The sequence below is a fragment of the Cyrtonyx montezumae genome, unplaced genomic scaffold, assembly GCF_038088225.1.
Source record: "Cyrtonyx montezumae isolate F1298 unplaced genomic scaffold, pur_monq_1.0 scaffold_18, whole genome shotgun sequence".
Taxonomy (NCBI): domain Eukaryota; kingdom Metazoa; phylum Chordata; class Aves; order Galliformes; family Odontophoridae; genus Cyrtonyx; species Cyrtonyx montezumae.
Window position 1 is genome coordinate 631,697 of NW_027071914.1, and position 22,438 is coordinate 654,134.

Consider the following 22,438-nt stretch of genomic DNA (forward strand, 5'->3'; position numbering starts at 1 on the left):
AAAGGCATATTTAGATAGAGATAAAGGAGAAATTTCTCACACCAAGGGTGGTGAGGTGCTGGCACAGGCTGCCAGAGAAGGTATGGGTGCCCCACACCTGGCAGAGGTCAAGGCTGGGCTGGATGGGGCACAGGGCAACCTGACCTGGTCCTTGACCATGGCAGTGGGGCTGGACTGAGTGATCTTCAAGGATCCCTTCCGACTGCAACCTTTTACAATCCTGCTAGCACCTGAACGCCAGGAGTGGGCAACAGCAGAGAGAGTTTGATGGAGGGGTGAAGGAGTGCAAGCTGAAGGGTACCACTTTATGATAAAGAGTGTCTGTAAATCATTTATAAAGGGTTAACACACGAGCAATTGAGTTTTCCAGTGTCTTGCAGGCAGGTGCTTCCTGAGCACCTCAGAAATACCCATAACACCAGCATTTCTGATGAGCTGTGTATTAAAACTGTTTATTAGCCACCTTAACCTGCTCAAAACCACTTCTAATGAGACTGAGCTAACAAGAGCTGACAGGCAGGTGGGACTTCTTTCTGTTTCAAAAGAGAGTTGAGAGCCTCCAGCAGCAATGGCAAGGAGCTCCCAGCTCCATGAGCAAAGAGCTGGACAGGTGCTCAAGGCCTGCTGAGCAGAGTGGTGAAGAGCAAAGGATGTGGGCAGAAGGGAAGAGACAAGATTCCAGGTTTGGGACCCTCAGCTCAGCAGCTGGTGTAAGTTCATTCCCTGTTTCTGGGAAGAAAAGCGAACCTGTAATTATCTGCTGCCTCAGTTTCCCAACCTATGCAATGGCAAAAGCTGCTTCATGGAGAAAAGAAGAGCTTTAACGGACAGAGGATACCAGGAGAGCTGGATAAGCAGCCTTAGAGGACATGGGATGCATTTTTCTCAAAAAAAAAAAAAAAAAGAAAAAAGGCTGAGATTCCATCTGCAGGCAGCCAGCTCCTGCTTCACTAAGCTCAAGACTGGTAAGGGGCAGCTTGAATAGCTGTCCCTCCCTGGTGCTGCTAACTTATGAGATAAAACCTAAATGCTCATTAAAACACCACTTGGCAGGAACCCCATCCTCAATTACAAAAATCATTTCCTTTTTTTTTTTTAGCCTGAAGCCTTTGGGGCCCATAATCTAATTAAATAAAGCTTTCTCACTTTCCTCTAGCCTGCTCCCCTAGTTTCCACCATAGCAGTGAAGACAAATACATTTTTTTTAATTTAGCAGGATCCCTAGCATCGTGTATTGCCTTCTGGTCAGAAAACAGCTCTGCTCTCTCTGTGTCCTGCTTGGACAGGCTGTGTCCATCACCTGGTTGCTTTTTTTCCTAGAAAGACTCCCAATTTCTGGGATCCCAATGCAGCTTCATTTACTTTCACTAATTGTACTTCCAAATGCAGAGAAAATTCCTCAAGCCAATGAGAGCTTTGTACAGAGCATCACATAGGTGTCCCCTGAGCTGGCCCCAGACAATCCAGCTCTGGTCAGGAGCTGGAGAGAGGCAGGAAGGCAGCTCCAGGGATTCCCTCTCCATGTCAGTGAGGCTCTTCCCTAACACCATGTGCTGAAATCACAGAACATCAGCTGGATTAAAAAAAAATCTAAAAACTATCACACTGGGGAGGAGGAGCTAGAGAGGTGGCTAGTCTCATATCACTTTCTCTGGGCTTTCCAGAACGTGGTTGGTGAACCACAAACCTGTCAGTTCCTGGGTCTGATGTGAGCTCTCCTGCTCAGTGCTCATCAGAAGAGCTCAAGAGGCACGTGCTCCAGCCCCAGAAAATGGAGAGCTGGGGCTTGCTCTCAGACCAGCAGGCTCTGTCCTTTGAGGAGGAGGGTTTTGGGTCTCCATCACAGAGCGAGGGAAAGGCTTCAGAGAGATGAGGAGCTCATCTGCACGGCTGGAAGGGAGCACACAAGCCACCCAGTCCAGCGGTGAGCCCTTCAATCCTGACAGTGCAGGGGGGAGAGCCCAGAAGAGGCAAGGCTAGCTCAGAGTAGAAGGAGCACACCAGGAACAGCCAGAATGTGAAGGGACCAGGCCAGATAGGAAGGAGCAGCATTTGCTCTGAAGAATGTGTGATCACCAGGCACTGCCCAGGGCCAGGGAAGAACCTCACTGAGACACAGCCCCTGAGGAAGGCACAGCAGTAGGGATGAAGTGCCTGTCTGGGCTGTCCCCCAGTGTGGGAGTCAGACCCGTCCCTCTGGCATGTGATTCCTGTCCTGTAACTGCCATGGAGAAACACCACAAGCATCTTGTGCAGAAGGCATCACTTGTTTGGACCCATCTGAAAACTGAGATCCCGAGCAGGGCCCCTCACGTGCACCTGGGCCCAGAACATCCCTGTGAATAGTGCTGCCCTGTCAAAAGGGGGAGGAGGATGTTTCCATCCTCAGCAGAGGGTGGAAGGCAAGGGGAGGTCAGATGTCCCTTCACACAAGGAGCCATCTCTACAGCACAGGTTTTGGCCACCAATAGAGCTCTGTGCACCTCCAGAGATGTGGCTGTTGGCAGCACCACCCACTCCAGCAACTGCTCTCATATGCTCCTCATGGGCCGTTCCCCTAGCAGGAACCTTCATGCCCAGCCCCAGAACTTTGGTGGCAGCAGCAAGCCCCATCGTGGGCTGAAGCCTGTGGCAGTTTGTGATGGAAGGATCTGCAGCAGTGGGAAAACTCAAGGAAGAAGGGAACTGAAGGTGCGATGGGGCCATGAGCTGAACTGAAGAAGCACAGGGTGGACGAGCAGTGTGCAGCACTAGTAGCGAGAGCAGAAAGACAAGGCACCATCAGCAGCTTCATTAGAACTGGATGCAGCCACAGATAAGGCTGCTTCCCCAGCACAGAGACTTCATCACACACACAGCCTGGACACAGAACTGGCCTGGGCTCCTACAATCTCTGCCCCAATGTCACTGCCACTGTGGCAGCGTCCCCTGATCACATCAACCCTCAGTTTCCCCAGAGCATAACAAAGGTGTGTGGGCTGCGGGGCAGCAACATGCTGAGACAGGAGGAAACTCAGTGTTCGTGCAGAACTGCAGGGCTTCCAGCCCTGTGGGTCCACCGGGGTCGTTGGGGAAACCCACCGCGCTCATCTCCAGTGGCACTGAAGTTGTAGTGGGAAAAGAAAATGAGAACCATTCACACCTATTTCGTGAATTAGTCATCTCTCCAACTGTGAGAGCCCCCAGCTGGGGCTTGGCTGTCCACTTTCAGACTTTATCCATTGTTTGCTTGGACCTGTCCGGGAAAAGTCATGGTAAGGAAAACCCTGGCTGCACCACACACTCTGGAGAACTTGTAATGGATAGTTTGATGAGGATGTGCGTATTTAGCATATTTTTGCTATAAAAACATCTAATGATAATATGCTACACTCCTGGCTATAAACATTATCTACTGGCATGGGAGGAATTTAAGCCATAATGCCAGCTACTACAATGCAGGCCTGGAACTCCATGGAAATACTACCCTGATCCAACAGCTACACAGCTCTGTTTATCCTAGTAATTAATTCTCTCTTATGTTTAGTGATACAATTAGAGAAACACTGCCATTCTGATCGGCTTGTTTCCACCAATGCCTCTTGCTGTATTTACATCCCCACAATAGCCTTGGCCTTACAGAGAAGGGTGAAATCGTGTTTATGAAGACAATGCCACATGCGTCCCCTAAGCATTTTATAGATGTAAAGTTAGGCTCCAAATCACACGTTTATTGTGCAAGTACACAATGAGCTCAGATTAAATATTGACTAAAGCCAGACTAGCACCCAAAATAATGAAGATGAGCACAATGCAGTGATTTACTCCCAGCCACTAGAGAAACACACATCTGTAGCACATAACATGCCCTTCCCACAGATATACTCTTTGTATTCCAGTTAGCCTTAGGCAGGAAAATCTCTTTCTCATAAATTATGGATTTTCTTTCCCAACTGCCAACACATTCACATTACCAGTTGCAAAAGAAACAAATCTAACAACGAAAATTAAATGCCATTCCCCCAACGTAGTGACCAGCAGGTGACCAGCTCCTTGTATTACAGAAGTTAAGGTAGGAATATGGAAGAAAAATGTGGCCAAAAGGAGATAATCCCTTCCCTTTTGTCCCTTAGGACAGAAGGCAGCAGGGAGGTGTGGGCATGGCAGGTATCTCCCACAAAGTACTCCAGCCCTGGCTGTGCTGGGAAAACCACCCATCCTTCATCTGCCATCCCCCTCCCCAGACTTGCAGGAAAAAAAACAGGAAGATGCTAATGCTGATACAACAATTACAATAACAACACAGCGCTGGAGGGGCCAGCACACACCCCTTGCAATAGCTCGACCTCTAAATCCTCTAATACAGCACTGCCTCATTCAAGACTAAAAGCAATTGTAACCTAGCGCAGACAAAAAGGCATGGGAGGCAAGGCAGGATCTGGCACGGCCCCGCTCCATCCAGATGCAGTCATATCACTTCAGCTTCTCTGTACCATCTCCATGACAACCATGTAATTTGGATACAATAACCGCTGCCGAATTGATCTTTAAATGTAGCTTTGTTACAAAACATAATGCCGAGAGCGACAGGCTGGGGAGACAGCCGGGAAGCCCCCTACGAGTGAGGGCTGTGATTAAAGAGCCCCTCTTAATTTCCAGCTGCCCAACAGCCTTGCTGTTCCATATAATGGGTGGATGAACCAATTTTAGAAGCAGGACCAGCACACACCGATTGTGTGTGTGCGTGGCATGCTGTAGTGTAACGTCTCCTATGAGACACCACACTGAGACCTGGAAAAATGTGTCCATGGATATTCCGAGAATGGGTGTCGTTCCACATGCACACACACACACACATCAGGATGAGTCGATCTCCAGCAACCAAAGCACCCAGCTGATGCATCAGATAATCCGAACGGGAATCAAAACCGGTACAATTAAACAAAATAGGAGGGGGATCGATGTGCTGCATGACAATGAGAGCAGGGGAGCTTGCATTCGTACTTACCCAAGCAACGAGCTGTTTATTTTTTGGTCCCTTCACAAATGTAGCTCCCTTTTCTCTTCATCAATCCATGCAAAATAATCTGCAGCCCCACAGATGGAGGAGTGGCCCCATCCCTCCCCCTTCGCCACCTTCCTAGACCTCCCTGTTATTGGCTTCCTTCTCCTTTCCCTCCCGCTCTCCCCTCTTGCCGGCAGTGGTTACACCTCCCAGCCTTCCCTCAAGGTGTCCAGAGACTGCTCGGGATCCAGCGTGCAGGGTGGGAGGGACGGAGAGGGGGAGGAGGCAGGGAGCGATGGTGAATGGACCCAGAGAAATGGTGGAAGAAAAGCCCTGAATGAGCAGGGTAGGAGCAGGGCTGGGAGGCTGTGTTTGTCCCTCACAGCTGCTTCCCTGGGGTGATGGGGCTGTCCCCCAACAAGCACCCTGCAAAGCTGCAGGGGACCAGGTCTGCTCCCTGCCAGCAAATCGCCACTCTTCAGGCTGGGACTGGCTGGAAGTTTTGGCTTGAAACCCTGCCAAATACACACACTGACTTTAACAACCAGTGCACTTCCATGCACAGACGTGCAGAGATGGAAATGCCTGCAGGACCCACCCTGGTGCAGACCTCTATGCTGCAGGTCAGCTGGATCTGTGCCCTGACAATCACCAGGCTGCACTCCCACCCCATCCCACTCTGTCCCATCCCACCCTGTCCCATCCCATCCTCACTGCCTTCAGTAGCTGGGCTGTTCCTGTGCCCACCAGCTGATCTCAGTCCACAGCTGCCCGCTCCCTCACTGAGCTGGGTCAGACCACATGCCTGCTCACCATCACCGGGAATTTCTTTAGCAAGGTTGACACATCTCCCTTGTGACAGTCCTTGTGTGCAAAGGAAATGGTTTTATCTTTGTGCTAGCAGTGGCACCTGGCTCAGCAGGATGACTGGTGATGCAGAGTAGGTTGGAGAGGCATGAGGACACAGCATTTCCCTGCTCTGTGTGTCCCCCTCCTGCCTCTGCAGACAGCTGGTGGCTGCAGCGACCCATGCTCCCATGGGCACTCAGGTCAGGTCTCTCTGGGTCTCGGCCAGTTCCTCCCCAGCTTGATGCAAGCACACTGCATCTCAGGACCTATTTCCAGCATCCTGCTGTGCAGCACAGCTCATGGCAGGACTGCATGGCCGCCACCTCAGCTCTGTGCCCCACACACCTTCTTCCCTACTGACAGCTCACTGCAGACCGAGGGCTCCCACACCTGTGGCTGGACCTGTGAGCAGGGAGGGTTTGGGATCAGTCCCAAAGATGAGCCCCATGATTCCCTGAAGAACACCACTCCCTGGACCTGGAACACTTATTCCACAGAACTCACGCTGCTGAATAAGCAGAGAAATCCCCAACATCTTGAATTTGAAATATCATTACCATCTAAAGCAATGCATCCAAACACCAAAACACAGCCGCACGATGAAGCCATGTCCTGGAGCAGCTCCGCAGAACACGGCCATATACACTTCCAGCAGGGATACCAGCACAGCACTGGGGCTGTTTGCCAGGGATAGCCGCGGTAATGAGCCATGTAATGAGCCACCCTGCAGCTATAGCCAGGACTCATCCAACCAACCCACTGTGAATGAAGGGATCTGTGCAGGAGAGGCACATGCTATGGGGCAGGCAGCCTGGATGGGGACAGGTCCGGGTGTGGGGCACCTCAGGCTCCTTCATTAGACATTATCTAATTACAGCTCTGTCCCACTCCTCTCTCAGATCAATTCTAATGTATTTGTAATCTACCAATTATCAGGTTCGTGAGCTTTAACAGAGTGAAAAAAAGAAAAAAGAAAGCATCATCAATGTTCATCAGCCTATTGTATGCTTTGGGTCTGAAGGAAAGTAGCAAAATCCAATTTCTGCACAGTCGGTCCTAAGAAGCAACATTTGCAGCATGGGAAAATGAGGTTCTAGTTTCTAAGAATACAGGCACTAGCGGGGCTGCAAATAACTGGGTTATCAATCACTGCTCCTGGCCATGAGCACACTGACAGCTGGGCTCAGGGAGGAACCTCCCCACGTCCCATGGGTGCTGGGCTTGTCCGTATCAGCTGTAGTGCACTCCAGTAAGACAGAACCCAAGCTTTTCTGGACTGTCTGCAGATCTCTGTTAGATGCCTTGCATATGTCATCATGGTTTTTAAGAATTAAGAAAACTCCCAAACCGTAATGATGCTGGACATGCTGTCCAACTGCCCTGCATGTGAACAGCGCAGATGCTGCTTGCCAGCCATGACATCAGCTCTTCAGGGAAGGGAGCAGTCTGGGAGGGGCCTCCTTCCCTCCACGCTGACACCAGGCCCACCCCTCGAGCCCCAAGCAATGGAAGCACATCTGGGAGCCTTCCAGCTGGCCGGGGACTGCAGGCAGCAGAGCACCAGCATTAACTTGCAACACTCTGCACTTCGTGGCACACTCCAGCCATGCCGATGGGAGCAAGCATCAGGTGTACAATGGGAGTTCATGATCCTAACACTGCTCCTCTATGGATGCACTGATAAACCCAAACTCTATACAAGGCTTCTCTGGCCAGCATGGAGAAGCCAGGTCTACCCACCTGCTGCTTGCAGGTGCTGCTGACCTCCGCTGGCAATTCAATAACTGCCTCAACCTGCAGCTCAGCATCCCTCCAACAGGCAGTTTGTCAGCTGTGCCCGTCTCATGGCACACAAGGACACTTCTGGGGGCAGTGCAGCCTTCTCAGCTTTTTCTATGAAAACATTGCAAATGTTTGCATGTGCCCAGGAATGGTTTTGCTTCCACATCCTCCCATGGCTGCTTTTCACAGCAAATCCTTTGTACTTCCATCTGAGACCCACTGACTTTCAGTAGCAGTCACTGTGATGGCAACCAGATGGGAGGCAGCTCTGTCCCTGCTGGGTGCTGCAGAGGGCTCTGATACCCACAACAACCTACATTTGTTTTCATCTGGAATTACATGCATATAAACATATACACATGCATGCCCACTTATAGTTCTCAACACTAGTAAATATGCTTTCCATTGACTTCTCTTTCCAATTAGCCTTCCAGTTCTCTGCATTGCATAACAGTTAATTCATAGGTTTTGTTACCAGATCCCTGCTTTTTCTACTTTTATTATTACCATTATTATTGCTGCTTTTGTCTTCCTTAGCAGTGACAGACTGTTAGCTCAGAATATCTTTGATAACTGCAAAATCCTGTGCACGCTGTGGAGGAGACAGCTTCTATTAAAGTTCTCCTAACAACCCTTCTTTATCACAAGATATTCTGTTCAAGTTCTTGCTTATAACTGTTCTTATCTCAGGAAAGCTGACCACTCTTCAGTGCCTTGCATACGTGTCATCAATTCAGGACTTACATTAGGCTTGCAACAAACACAATTAATTTAAGCAACCATTAATTCTGAGTCCAGTAATCACCTTTATCTGCCAAGCTGAGGTGTGATGCACAGTTACACCCATCCACTGCAACGCTTTTGATAACAGAGGATTATTACCCATCATCTTTAGAAACCCAGCAGCCATGCCACTGGCAGCAGCACGAGTGCTACAGTTTCAGTTCTTGAGGCTGGAAAGCTGTTCTGCAAACATGGATTTTCCTTCACTTTGGTCTGACACTGTTTTGGGGAGCCATGTGTCCAGGAGTCCATCTGGAGCTGGCAGGCTGTGACCCAAGGATGTGGCAACACTGTAGGGCATGGCAGCACTGCCTCCTTTCTGCCCCGTGGCCATGTTGGTCCAGTTACCTGCCAGCACCCTTAAGGTACATGGAGGTTGTCAGTCTGGATCCAGCCTAGGAGCAATGGCCCTAAATTTCAAAGACTTTTAATCAAGGAAGAAAGATTAGAAACCGATTCTGGAATGATAAAATTAATTTACATTCTATTGCCTGTGAATGAAAGCCTGAACACAGAGGGAAGGGGCATTTAAATGATCTGAGGTCCTGCTTAAACACAGAGGCTGTGACCTGGCTGGGAGAGATTGGGAGCAGAAGTGCTCAGGGTGTGGGGCTCCCACAACCAGGTGAGTGCTGCATTGCACAAAGGCTTGCAGCTATGCAGGGAGACCCTCCCTGCTCAGCACCCCTGGCTGCCACAGAGGATTGAACAGGAAAGGGACAGCATGGAGCTGATGGGGGGATGACACACACTGAATGACCCCAGCTACGTGTGCCCTTAGGACTGCTGAGGGCATTGCACTTATCCTGCTGTAATGACCTCTGGAACTGGGACAGGGAGCACAAAGCAGTGTGGCTGAAGCCATCAGACAGAGAATGTCACTGCAGCGGAGAGCACCAGAAGAGGACAAAGAACAATTCGTTCAGTGGTTGGACTAAACCAAAATTATTTCTGATGAAGCAATTAGTGATAGGCTAATGTCTCATCTCTTTTGAGCTGGGAGGCAGAAGATGATAGCAATCTCCTGCAAGTAGAGATGAAGAGCAGATAAACAACTTCAGATGAAATCAATTTCAGTAAACTAACAGAACGAGACGTCTCGCAATGAAGAACTACAACTGCATCCTTCACAACTTGACTTTTTTCCCCTGTGTAAAACTTCCCCATAAATGTGTCAACTGCTTGAACTGATAAAATATGTTTCATTAATGAAGAAACACTTTTACATCACGTCTTTGTTCATTTCACTTTGAGGTATTCTGCTTATGTCCTAGCAGCGCTGAATTTCTGTGAGGCACTGGGAAGGGACAACTCACTCTATGGGGCCTGGGAGGGAAGCTGAGATAAGTCTAAAGAGGCTGCTGCTGCTGCTCCTCATGCACCAGCACATCTGTAGCTCCATCAGCGACAGCAGCAAGGGCTCAGACACAGACACCCTTCCTCCATCCTCCCACTGCTGCAGCCCTGCTCACCGGGCACATCCACGGCTCAGGGGATGAGAGCTGTGCTTGCAGCAGCGGCTCATCGTTCCTCAGCCACAGGTCCGTATGGGGGAGGGAAGGAGCTAAGTAGTTCCCCAGCCCGCTCTACCTTTCACCTCAGTTTCCACTTCCTAAACCACCACCGACATCTATCTAAGCAATCATTATCTCCACAGCACCCTGAGTTTCAGCTTGTGCTGAGCATCGCGCAGATTTGGAGCTGTGGAAAGGATGCTCAGCTTAAGAAGCTGCCGTTGCAGGTGGCTCTGGGTGTTTGTCGCATTCCTCCGGCTCCTTCTTCAGCACACACACGCACACACACGCACACACACGCTGTGTGCATGCGCTCTCTCTCATGTCAGCCGCCGAAGCGAACATTTGCCGTCAGATCTTCCGAGCTGCAGCACATTTTTAATCAGTCAGATAATTCAATCGTTCCGTTCAGACCTGCTCTGCGCAGCTGCCATTTTCAAGCATCAAAGCCTTCCTGTCAAAACCGCGCGGGCTGGGGGCTCACTCAAAGCGCCCGTGGAAGGCGGGGGGTGCGGAGGAAGAGCACTAAGAGGATGGATTAAATGAACTTATTAGAAATACTTCTGAAGCGACCAGCCAGCCATCCTCAGCAGAGAACAATGGCACAGCACACGGGCAGCTCGGGGATCTGCAGGGTTCGTAATGGATTTGCAAATCTCACCCTCACGCCAAGCGCAGGGGAGCCGGGTCGGGCGCCAGCTCCTGCTCGAGATACTGAAGGCCAACAATTGGGATTTGGATGTCTGGATCTCATTAAAATTAATGGAAATTGGATGTCCAGACCTACAGGCAGCTTTCAGAAGCTTCATGCCTATTTATAATTAATGTTCCCATCAGAGTGACTAAATATTTATACAATCGGTTGTGTTATATGCAAAACAAAAGAGGTGCCCATTGGTAAACCAGGGCCCAAGAGAAGAGCAACCTCACAGGATGTCAGGTCCAATCATCACCATCTCCTGTTTGCACACCTCCCATGGTCCCATTAGGCCAGCACTGGGGAGGTGTTCTCAGGGCACAAGGCGGGCCATTGCAATGTGGCTTGATGGCGTTCCTGGGCTCTTCTCTTCTCCCTCCCCACAGCTGTGGCTTCCTCGAAGATCCTCACCAACTCACTTCACCTCTGCTAATGTCTCCAGTATGACAAATTCATAATACCACTGAGTTTACCCAGTGTAGGAGTGTAGTGGAGCATAATCTATGAACATTCCTATGCCTTGATCAAAGATGCTATAGATGGCAGACGCCAAGCAAGAGACTGACAGCATCCTGCCTCTAGGCATTAGCAAAGCCATGGCTGGATCTGTACCACTGCATTTGTTCCGCAGCAACGGAGTAATTCAGCACACAATGCTCGTGGGCTGAACACTGCATGCAGCTGGGGTCTTATGATCTACAGGGGGGAAGGCTGGCCACGTCTGCAGGGAAGTCCAAAGCAACCAAGCCCCATTCCTCCTGGTCTGTTGTCCTGCATGGGAAACGCCTTCTCAGTTGGGCCATGCCTTAAATCCAAAGCAATCCACTAAAAGGGTGTCCATGGAAGCTTGAGCCTTGGGTCCCACCCCAAGGGCTTCCAGAGCTCAGCTTGAGTCAGCCACATGGGGTGGACTTGAAGATCATGGTGCTTTACAATGTTTTAATAGAAGAGATGCAGAAGCTCCAACATCAAACAATTTGTATTTCAGTTTTTTCTTTCCATGCCTCACTCAGAGCCCCTGGATGCAGCAGCTCTGCCGATTCGATCAATATGGAAACTCCATCCATCTCCTCCCCAGGACTGCTCTGGCACTTTGAGGCTCATCAAGCCCAGACAGATGCATTCCATGGCATCTCAGAGCTCACCTGGGGCAGGTCCCCAACTTCTACAATACAGCTTCACTGAAAGGACAAAATGCTCAGCTGGAAGACAAGTAGCCTGATGTTGTGCTCACGGTTAAATACTCTCCATTAGAAATACATCTTTTATACTTCTGGTCTACAGCTTTTAGTTAGCATGCTCTTCTTCAACTTCTCTACTATGCTGGAAATAATCATTAATGTCGCCTTTCCACGTGACTGCGGATGCACTGTGTGGATTTTTCATTGGTTGACACATATGTCACAGCACAGTAAGGCTGTGGTTACTGCTGCGTCTGGCTTAGCACAGGTACACGAAGCTCAAAAGATGAAGCTGAACATGAGCTGCAGCCACATCACCTGAGCCTCACAGACCGCTGGGGAGTGCAAAGGGGAAAAATTGGATCATTCCTCTCTGACATCATGACCAGTCTGCTTGGCATGGGACAGCCACTGTTCCATGGCTTCTCAGTTAATATGGTGGGCTTTGCAAGACACACATTCAGATTCAGGACTTAAAGCTGTTGTCCTCAGAGAAGACATCAAAAGAACATCAAGGACACATGAAGAATAAAACAGCTTCATTTTCCTTGAGAATACCTTTCTGCTTATTCTTTAATTAAACAAAAGCAGGATGTAGACTTGTGAGACAGCAGAAGGATCCCAAGACGGAAGAGATAAGGAGATTTACATAATTTGAGGATGTAAACCTCCCCCACCACCGCCAGCATGGCAGCTGATGCTGGCAGAATCTGCTCCATTACTGAGCTCATCACTACAACAAGCTTCTGCACCGAGTTTCGCGGATGTTCACCATTTAATTCCAGAAGTAATAACATATCCCAAATCACAGTAACCTTCCAATATTGTGAAAGACATAAGGATGATGGGCAGGGATTTCAGGAGAAGGTTGGAGAAGCCTCTGTGAGTACTGACTTATGTTAAAGCTGGTCCACAGCACAGGCATTGGAACTGAGTGACCCTTGAGGTCCCTCCCAAACTAAGCCATTCTGAGCTGCTGGGTCTCTATGACTTCAGGTTATCCCTTGTTGATATATGCATAGGTAAAAACTGAAGATCTCTGCTACTGTATCACATAGATCCATGGACAAGGTAAGCTTCTTCATTTAGAGAGCCTGCATGGAGTGAGGCTTGGATATGGAGGCTGGGAAGCACTGGCAGAATTCAGCCTTGGGATCATTGATGTCATTGCTACCAAGGAGCCAGACCTGAGCCCCCAGCCCAGGCTCAACGTAAGCCCTGATGTGACCTCATTCCCTGTGAGCACTGCCATGTGGCACCACGCTGGGAATGCAATCATGCTCCCAAAGAGAGTTGCATGGATTGCTGTGCTGTCAAACTGTCCTAGATTGGAAAGAATAAGCTCCTTTCTGAAGGGAGATAATTGCTCTATTTTAAAACTAAGTGGTTCAAGGAGAAAAATGCAGGCAAGAGGGCCTGATGCCCTGAGCTTGAGATGGGGAAAAGGCGTGTGCAGAAAAAAGCAACTGCAGAGCTGGATGCTGAAGGTCCTGCGAAGAAGACATGCACCAGAGCACAGCTGCATCCCCTTCTGTGAGGACTGTGTTGGACCCAAAGCACCTGGGCCCAGCACTGCTCTGAAGCCAGCACCAAAGTTCCCTCTAGGAAATGTGGCTATGCAGTGAGGAACGGCCTGACCTGAGCACGGGGAGCTCATGGGGAAACTTCTCTGGGGAAAAGAGCTGTCACTTTGACAAACCATCTCCCACAGCGAATACCAACGAACTAGAGCAGACAACAACAGAGTCATTAATAAGGCCAACTTCTGGCATCTTCCTGGATCCCCCACCACTGCGATCAGTGACTTCATCAGGCAAGCAAAGAAGAGGCTTCTTCAGCAGAGTTTTGTCTTTGCTGTTTAAAATTCAGTAGCTCCACTTTCTAAGTGGGTGGAAAAGAAACAGTTTTTGTGCATTGAGAGCCCACCCTCCTCGTCCCCATTTGCATGGAGGAAGCTCTCTGCTCTGAACTTGGCACTCACACCTCTGGCCCACGGCAGAAGGACACCAAGAGGTTTGAAGGATGTGTCAGCTGCTTCCTAGATTTGCTGGACGGGCACTTTCCTTGGCAGAGACGGGTCCTGTTTGCATTCCCTTGGTTGAAAGTCAGAGAGAAGCATTATGCTCAGCCACAGCGTTCCATCAGCATGGCCACTGGGGATGCCCGCAGCTCTCCCCAGGGGGGGCACCCTCAGGATTGCCCTCACGTCCCCTCTTCTGGGGCACAGAAGAAGGCTCTGGCCGCAGGACTGCCTACACAAAGAGAAACCCTGCATGTGGAAACTGCGAACAAGGGCATGGCATGCCTTTAGGCAGCACTTCGAGGCAGCGGAACATCCATTCTGTGGGACCCTGTGACCTGGAAAGAACGGCAGAAACACTCAGCTGACCCCTCACACAGAAGCCATATATTATTTGTGTAAATTTTTGCTTCAAAAAAGACAGGGTGTCCAGCCTTCCATTTGAGAGGAGCACGCCCGCCTTGAACAATTCTGCTTACAAATCCCTTCTGCCAGCCATCTCATCCCTCCTCGCATCCCCTCCACCCAGCTCCCACCACAGCCATCCATCACACGGGTCTTATCTCAGCCACGCATAACCTTGGTCCTTTGTCAAGACAGGGCTTAGAGAGTTCCCTAAAGTTAACGAAGCAGGTCCATCCCCTCATTAATTCACAGGTCTGTCTCCTCTGATTAGGTTGTGCTGACTCTGCTCACACACCACGCTTACTGCTCTAGATGCGGGGACACTGGGGCATTTCCAGCTGGGACACAGACAAAGGAAGGAGATAGCAGAGCCTTGGTTACCACGGAGCAATTCGGGACAAATAATTAGAGGCTTTCATGCCTAATTGGATCTGTACTGTCAATCCAGGACAGAAGATGCCTTAACCCTCACTGACTGCCTGAGATTGCTTGGCAGGCCATAAATAAACCACAGACGTGGTCCAAAGCTCATCAGCCCTCAGCTTCTCCCCTGGATGTTCACCCCTTCCTCCCACCTCTGCCGCAGTACCGTTGTCTTGCAGGGGATCTCAGCCTCATGGCCTTTTTCCATGACTGTACCCTTTCAGCCCTTTTAGGGCACGTGGGTCACTTGGAGACCCATCACAGTGCAGACTTCATTGTGTCATTGTTAACACGAGCAAGAATCCACTGGTTTAACTTCAAGCCAAACAAGTGGTTAAGAAGATTCAGAAGGTGACAGAACAGCATTAGTAGGGGCTTGCACACCAAAGACAAGCTATCCCAGAACAAGGCTTGTGAGATGCAAATCATTTCCTGCAGCATCTAGGCTTCAAACCACCTTCAGTTTCCACTTACAGGCCAAGGCTCCAGTCTCACTCATGGCCCTACAAGTCCTTTCCTTCCCTTCTCTCATGACTCTTCCAGACCCTTGGAGCACAGGTACTTGAAGGCTAGGCATGCAAACAAGAAAAAACAATGCCACACAATGGCCAGAAGACACTCAGACCCTGAAAGCAAGGTGGAAGCACAACCCATCCCTCAGAGGTCCTCCAGCACTTAATGCAGAAGGCAGGCACAGACACCTTCCATGGCAGCAAGGAGGCCAGCTGCTGTGTGAGGCCAGACGTGCTTCCCCAGGACACAGGCCAAAGGGAAACCACACATACTGCTCAGGATCGTGACCTGAAGATCTTCTATCAGGCGCAGGACATATAGAAAGGCAAAGTCACAGCAAACGACAGTCCAACACTAGGCCAGGCAAAAATAGATTAACCTACTTGAAAGTAGGACAGTATCACTAAAGAGTAGGACATCTGGTCACTGCAGCAGGAGCAAACACAGAGGAGACAGCTTGTCCACACACACCTAAGGAGCAGGCATGGAGCACGCTCAGGGCTGCAGCTGCGACAGGCGCTCCCTAAGAAGAGCTGCGCTCCATCTCCCTGGAATAACCTCACACTATGCCCTAGACCCCTCCTCTGCTCCACAAGCCCCAGTGCCTTCCCCAGCCACGTTCCTGGCCCAGCAGTTCAGAGGACATGGCAAAGAAGTGATATGGGACCATCATCACTGCACTTGTGTTAGCATCTTCAAAAGCACTGCAACCTGCCACCAGCCAGCAGGCTGCAGCTGAGCGAGGTGAGATGGCTCGTTGAAGAAAACACAAGAATGCCATAGATAGCAGGGTGCATCCAGAGGGGCCTGGCTGTGACTCCTCCTCTGTGAGGAGTTAATGCCATGCTGCTGACCTGCCGCTCCAGGGCCAGGCTTTGTGTTGGCCTTGGCAGGACAGGCAGTTTTCTTGGCTTAGGATCTCAGACTGGAACGGAAACCCAGAGCACCAGGTCTCAGGATAGAGTTCAAAACCCCGTTCCGTTTGTTGCTGCACAAAGGAGATGGTGGGAAAACATCCAGGCCTGCAGGGAACTTTCCTTTGCAGAAAGCCGTGAGCCCGTCAGTGCTGGGCTCTCTCTGCCAGGCGCGGTGTGTTCCTTTCAACTCAGGCCGAAAACAGCCCGGGGCCACAGCCAGCCAGGGGGGAGACCTGCACAGCCCTGCCCCGTCCAGCCAGGGGATGTGACCTGCCAGCCCCCACCTCCAGCCCCGGGCTTCCCGAGCCCACCACGCTGCCAACCACAGCCGCCCAAAGAGCTGCAGGTGCCCTATCCCTGGGGGGCCCCGGTGGGGAGCAACCTCACCCTACTTTAGTAAAAAAACTACTACTAAAACCAACCAAACTTATCGCATGTTTTGATATCCTGAGACCTGCCCTCCACTACGTGTCAGCAAAGAATTGAAAGCAGAGCTCCGACAGTGAGCGGTGCCCGGTCCCGAGCGAACTCCACTCCGCCGCCGCGAGCACGACCCGGCAGCACTGCGGGCAGCGGCACACAGCTCCGTGCGGCTCCCCGGCACAGAGAGCGGCCAGCAGCCCCCGGCTGCGGCACCACGGTGGGCCTAGGAGCATCGCGCGGGGCAGGAGCGCCGGGCTCCGGCTCTCGGGACAACGGGCAGCTCGCTGAGACCACGCCTCGCGCTCACCAACCCGTCCCGGACCGCGCGACGAGGACCGGCTCGGGGCACGCCGTCCCCGCTGCCGGGCGGGGCGGGACGCGGTGGGACCGCAGCCCGCCGTCCCCGCTCCGTCGACGCCGCTCGCCCCGCGGCCGCCCCGAGCTCCGTGGTCCCGGGGCCGTGCACTCACCCCTCCTCCACGTCCCTGCATCGCCGTGATGCTCCGAGACGCCCGGTCCGGGCGGAGCGCCCGCTCCCCGCCCGCCACCGCCGCGCGCTTTGGCGCCCCCTGGCGGCCGCGCGGTGCACGCAGAGAGCGGCGGGCGGGGACGGCGGGGACGGCGGCTGCGGTCCGCGCGGGGAGCGGCGCGCGGGCGGCCCTGCACCTCGGGGCGGCGTGCCGAGCAGCACCGGGCTTCCCGGGGGACGGTGGTCCGGCAGAGCCCGGCGCGGACTCCTCTGGGGCGCTGATGCTCAGTGCCCGTGCTCTCGTTGCTCCCAGCACCAGCAGCTCCGTGCCGCTGTAGCGCTCCCAGCGAGGCTGCTCACGGTGACCGGGCTGGCGTGACCCTGAGCTCATCCCCACGGCTCGCATGGGGCACGGGAGTGCGAGCGATCCTCAGGGCCCTGCTGGTCGTGGGACAGTGTTAGGAGCCCCAAGCTGCCGCCACTCGCTAGAGGCACCTGAGCTCTGTAAGCTGCTGCTGTAGCGCACTGCCTGGACATTGAATCACAGAATCATGAAGGTTGAAAAAGACCTCTAACATCACCAAGGCCAACCCTGACTCACCCCACCATGCCCACTGAACACATCCCCCCGCACCTTATCTGGAACACCTCTGGGGTCAATGACTCCAGCACCTCCCCGGCAGCCCATGCCACTGTGTTACCGCTTTCCCAGAGAAGAAATGTTTCCAAATGTCCAACCCGACCCTCCCCTGCCACAGCACGAGGCCATCACCTCTCATCCTATCACCGTTACCTAGGAGCAGAGGCCACCCCCCCTCTCACCACAACCTTCCATCACAGAGTTGCAAAGAGCAATCTCCTCTGCACCTCCTCTCCTCCAGACTGAACAGTCCCCTCAGCCGCTCCCCTCAGGAGTTGTGCTCCAAACCCCTCACAGCTCCGTGCCCTTCTCTGGGTACACTCCAGGGCCTTAAAACATGGGGCAGTGGTCATAGCTTCAGCCCCTTGGATACCTCCCACTCTATCCCCTGCGTTCCTCCCAAGGCTGAGTAACGAGGAGGTGGGGGCACGCAACCCCCTCCCCGCAGGCAGCAGCTGCCCTCTGCCCTGCGCGCAGCCCCACGCGCGCACGGAGCAACCGCGTGCGCTGCATCTGCCTCCCGGGCACGACGTTGCTAAGAGACGGGGTCCGCTGGGAGCCGAGAGCCCGCATGTCGCAGGAGTGATGGAGCTGCTGGGGAGCGAGGGACGGCGGGGGGGTCACACTCAGGGCTGCAGCGAGACACCCCCAGCCTTCACGTGGAAAGCTCTGAAGCAGGGAGAAAGGGGTCGAGAGCAGCAGCAAGAGTTCAGCATCAGCGAGATGAGTTTAATCTCGAGAGAAGTCTCGGGGAGGGGAGTCGGGTCAGAGGGATCGCTGACGCAAGGCTTTTCTGTTCCCAGCCCGCGGGGGGAGGCTCTGCTCAGTGGGGCAGCAGCCGGCAGCCAGCATGCATGAGATGCAGGGGGGCAGGACAGGTAGGAGCTGGGTGCTGCTGGGGTGTCTGCACTGGGGTGAGAAACAGCCCTGCTCTCTGCAGGGAGCCACCTTCCTCTTCTTCCCCACACATCTCTTGCAGGAGAAAGGGACAATCCCCAGCACCTTGTTTCCTATACTCTGATGAAGGTACTTGAAGCAGAGAATTGAATCACGAGAGAAGGTTTTCCCATTCATTGAACCTTGAGCCCAAATCTGATTGTCCCATTTTCTCCTATCTATCCTCTGCCTTGTTTTTCTGATGTCACCATTAGGGGTAATTTAAACCACAGACTGGAACAGGTCACCCAGAGGTGTTGGTGCCCCATCCCTGCTGACACTCAAGGTCCGTCTGGATGGGCTGCGAGCATCTGACGGAGCTGTGGGTGACCCTGTTCAGTGCAGAGTTGGATGGCTTTTGTACTCCCTTCCAACTGAAAAGGTTCTGTGACTCCTTTAACATCAGGCTGCCTTGGAGTGGGGTCCTTGCAAATGAAGACTTCCTTACCATTTGCTGCACTTGCAGTTCTTCCCAGATGATCCTTCCCTCCTTGTGCTCCTTCTTCTTTTGTGCCCCACCCACACAGGCCCTGTTTTCCTTTGGCTGAGTACACTCTTCCCTGACCAATTTCCCTCAGAAGAGTTCAGCACTTAGCAGGGCAGAGCTCCTGAAAGGACAGGACTACTTGTTCACAGAAGACAGTCATGTTGAATTTGTAGCCCACATAGATTAACTATTAGGTTTTAATGTTTCTCCAAAATCTGTGGGATCATGTGAGAGACAAAAGGCACCTGCTTGCAGACTGAAGGCAGCTAGATCACATGGGAGCAGTGCTTATGTTTTTTCCCAATCTGATGGCTACATAAGCAGCAGCTCTCACTGTGCCTGCAGAAACCTTTCTGCAGTCTTGCCATCCCAGCACCTGGGAGCTGGTTTTTCCATATGCCATGATTCCTGCTGGGAGAGGTGTCTGGCACACCCGAGATGATGGTGGCTCCTTTTGGAGAAGTGCTGCTGGACACATCCAGCTGAGATGCAAAGAGGGTCCTGGCCAGATGGGTGGGATGCTCCGTCACCAAACCCATGCTGTGTGAAGACTGTACCAAGCTGTCCCCATCACACCCAGTCTCATTTTAAGAAGCTGGGCATCCCAACACATTTGTAAAAGGGAATTTAATTCTCCTGAGAAAATTACTTCCCTCTTCCCGGCATACAGCAAACTGCTCTTTGATGACTCTCAGTTACTGCCAGATAACACTGTTTTTCGGTTCCCTCCCTCTCTGCCTTGACTCTAAGTATATGGCAAGTAGGGCCATTTGCCAATGTTTGTGTCTCGACAAACAGTCTGTCAGCATTTTAGTGTATGGCTTCAGCTGGGATCAGCTATGTGTTCTCTCCCCATTAAATGGCAGAGCTGTGTGCAAACACCCTGGCATTAAACCATCTGGGGCATGCCTGGGGCCAACTGCAGATCTTCCAGGAGCACGCCAGGAGCCCTCTCGCGCCAAGGCAGCGGGTGATGCAGGGCTCTGGTGTCTCTGCCTACATAGGTGCCAACCAGGGGTCTCTGCCTCCTAGCTTCTCACTAGGACCTGGTGCCCTTTGCTCCCAGAAATCTCCACTCGACTTGTGCCAGGTCCTCCCCAGCTCTGGAGAGGGCAAGCTGCTGCAGGTGGCGGTCCTTCATACAACAGAGGCCAGTGGAAATAACTGCTTGCTGATAGCACACGGCCCCACTCCCAGAGCCTTGGTAGCAAGCAGCCAATGACTTCACTGATGGAGCGATAAAGCAGCCGCCTCCCTCCCTAGCTCTCTGGGAATCTCTGGCCTTCAAGGCTGGGAAAAGGGCAGACTTTCTTTCAGCCTCATACTCTGACAAAGCACACTTCTGCCTGCACAGAAACACACTGGTAAGACTTTCTGAAATTACAGGCCAGATGCTGTTCAGACTGAAATGCTCTGGAAAGAGTTTATGTCCCAGAGGGCAGTGATTCAGATAACTTTAACTTCAGCCTTGTTTCTACAGTGCCTTCTGTCTGCAGCAGTCTGTACCAACAGCAGAAGCTGGCTTTTTGCCCAGGTCACGATCTGCCTTGGTGTAGCTATTACACAAGAAAAGCAAATGGGAAGAATATGTAAGTGGGAACCTGTGTATCTCACCTGCCATCAGCTGGAGCCAAGGTCTGGAGCTAGCCCAGTGCAAAGTGCCTGCACTGACACCATAGTTGAATTCATCATCATTAAGCTGTTAACAAATTCCTGCCTTTCCTACTGCACTAGTTCCACATGCTGCTCTGGGAAGACTTTGAGTGGTGTCATGGTGGTCACCTCTGAGAAGGTTTCCACATCCCTCTGGGACCTTGGAAAGAGACGTCTGCTCCATCAGACACATCTCTGTACAACACCCCACACAGCATGGTGTTCCTGTTGCTTGACACAAAGAGATGAGTGGTATCTCTCAGGGTCAGTACTGGAACCAGTGCTGCTTAATATCTTTTTCAGTGACATCAACAGTGGGTTTGAGAGCATCCTTGAACTGGCACGGCATGCCCAGAGAGTGGCAGTGCCCCGTCCCTGCAGACAGCTGAGGTCTGGCTGGATGGGCTCTGAGCACCTGCTGGAGCTGTGTGTGTCCATGTGCACTGCATGGGGTTAGACTGCAGGGCATTTCCAACACAAATGGTTCCGTGATTCCATGATTCTAAGTGAGGATACTGGTCAGTAAAGTTTTCCCATGATTTATTTTGTGTCTCTGCAGCTCTTCTTGCATGGAGAAGAGTGCCTGATTCATCATGCAGTGGAGCACTGCAAGGACAGGTGATACTCAAAACGTTACTCAGTGGGCAAGTAACTGTTTCTATGGCAAACCTGAAAGCTCCTTTCTGCTATAGCCTCTCCTGCCCTGGAGTTTGGAGAAGTGGGGGATTGGTTGCAGGCACTGACCCTGAGGACAAAACTAAAGGTAGACTGAAGATTTCTGGCTGAGCAGCTGTGCTACCACAACCTCCCTAGCTGTGCTCAGCAGGGAGCAAGGGGGACAGTGGAGCAAGTGACTGTCAGAGCACTATGCAAACAAGACCAACACCCACAGATAGCATTATACTCTACCCAGTGGGCCAGTAGGTGATGCTGCTTGAAAGCTGATATGAGCCAAACAGGGTCTACACTGGGTGTCAGTGACTGGGCTGAGCTACGGAGTGGTGGATTGTATGGGCCCCACTGAAAGCAAGGCTTCGTCCTGCCCAGGTTTAATCTGGATGGTATTGTTACCAGTGTGTTCATATAGAAGCTCTGTTTCTTTCCAGAATTGCATACCAATGTTTTGTGATGTACAAGGATAGAGCAATCAGCAGCTCCACAAAGGTAGGCCATCAAGAATTAGAATTGCAGATGGCAAACACGGAACCGATCAAAGCCAGGGTTACAGCAATTATTTCACATATCTGCCACGTTGTGACAACGATTGTCATTAAGCTACATCAGAAAGCAGCAAAACAAGTAAAAACTGAGCCAGAGCAAAGACAGCAACTGTGGCAGGTGTCCCAGCCCAGAAGCCTGACGCACTTGAAATCCTCCAAGCCACGTGCTGGGTCCCTGCAGCCTATAGCTGTGCCACTGGGGTCCACGGGTTCCCGGTCTGGTGTTAGGGGACGTGGGGTAGAAGCAGCTCTGGAACACACACGTGGCATCCTAAATGCACCCCACTGCCATGCCTGGGGCTGCATCAGCTCTCAGCAGCACACACAGAGGCTGCACGTTCATGGTGGGCTTTTGCTGACATAATAGTTCGATCGGAGCTGTGCTCCGTAGGGAGGGAGCACTCAGGGTGCCCCTGTAACGGGGAGTGGGAATGGGGTCCGCGGGGGAAGAGGATCTGCATGGGGATAAATCAGTTTGGGATTAGAAGATGGCACTGGCAGGCTGCCATGTGACAGCCAGGCGCGCGCAGCCAGAACCCCAG

At 52.0% G+C, this 22,438-nt stretch overlaps 2 protein-coding genes across 3 annotated transcripts in view; both read right to left on the reverse strand.

Annotated features, from left to right (window-relative positions):
• PSD2 (pleckstrin and Sec7 domain containing 2) overlaps positions 1 to 5,191 on the reverse strand; it is a 70,693-nt gene extending 65,502 nt beyond the window's left edge. For both annotated transcript variants that reach the window (XM_065734394.1, XM_065734395.1), the window contains exon 1: positions 4,988 to 5,191. The gene's annotated coding sequence lies outside the window, so the exon portion shown is untranslated. The remainder of the gene's footprint in view (positions 1 to 4,987) is intronic.
• Positions 1 to 22,438, reverse strand: part of LOC136047353 (histidine--tRNA ligase, cytoplasmic) — a 513,020-nt gene that overhangs the window by 250,043 nt on the left and 240,539 nt on the right. The gene's annotated exons all lie outside the window — the stretch shown is intronic.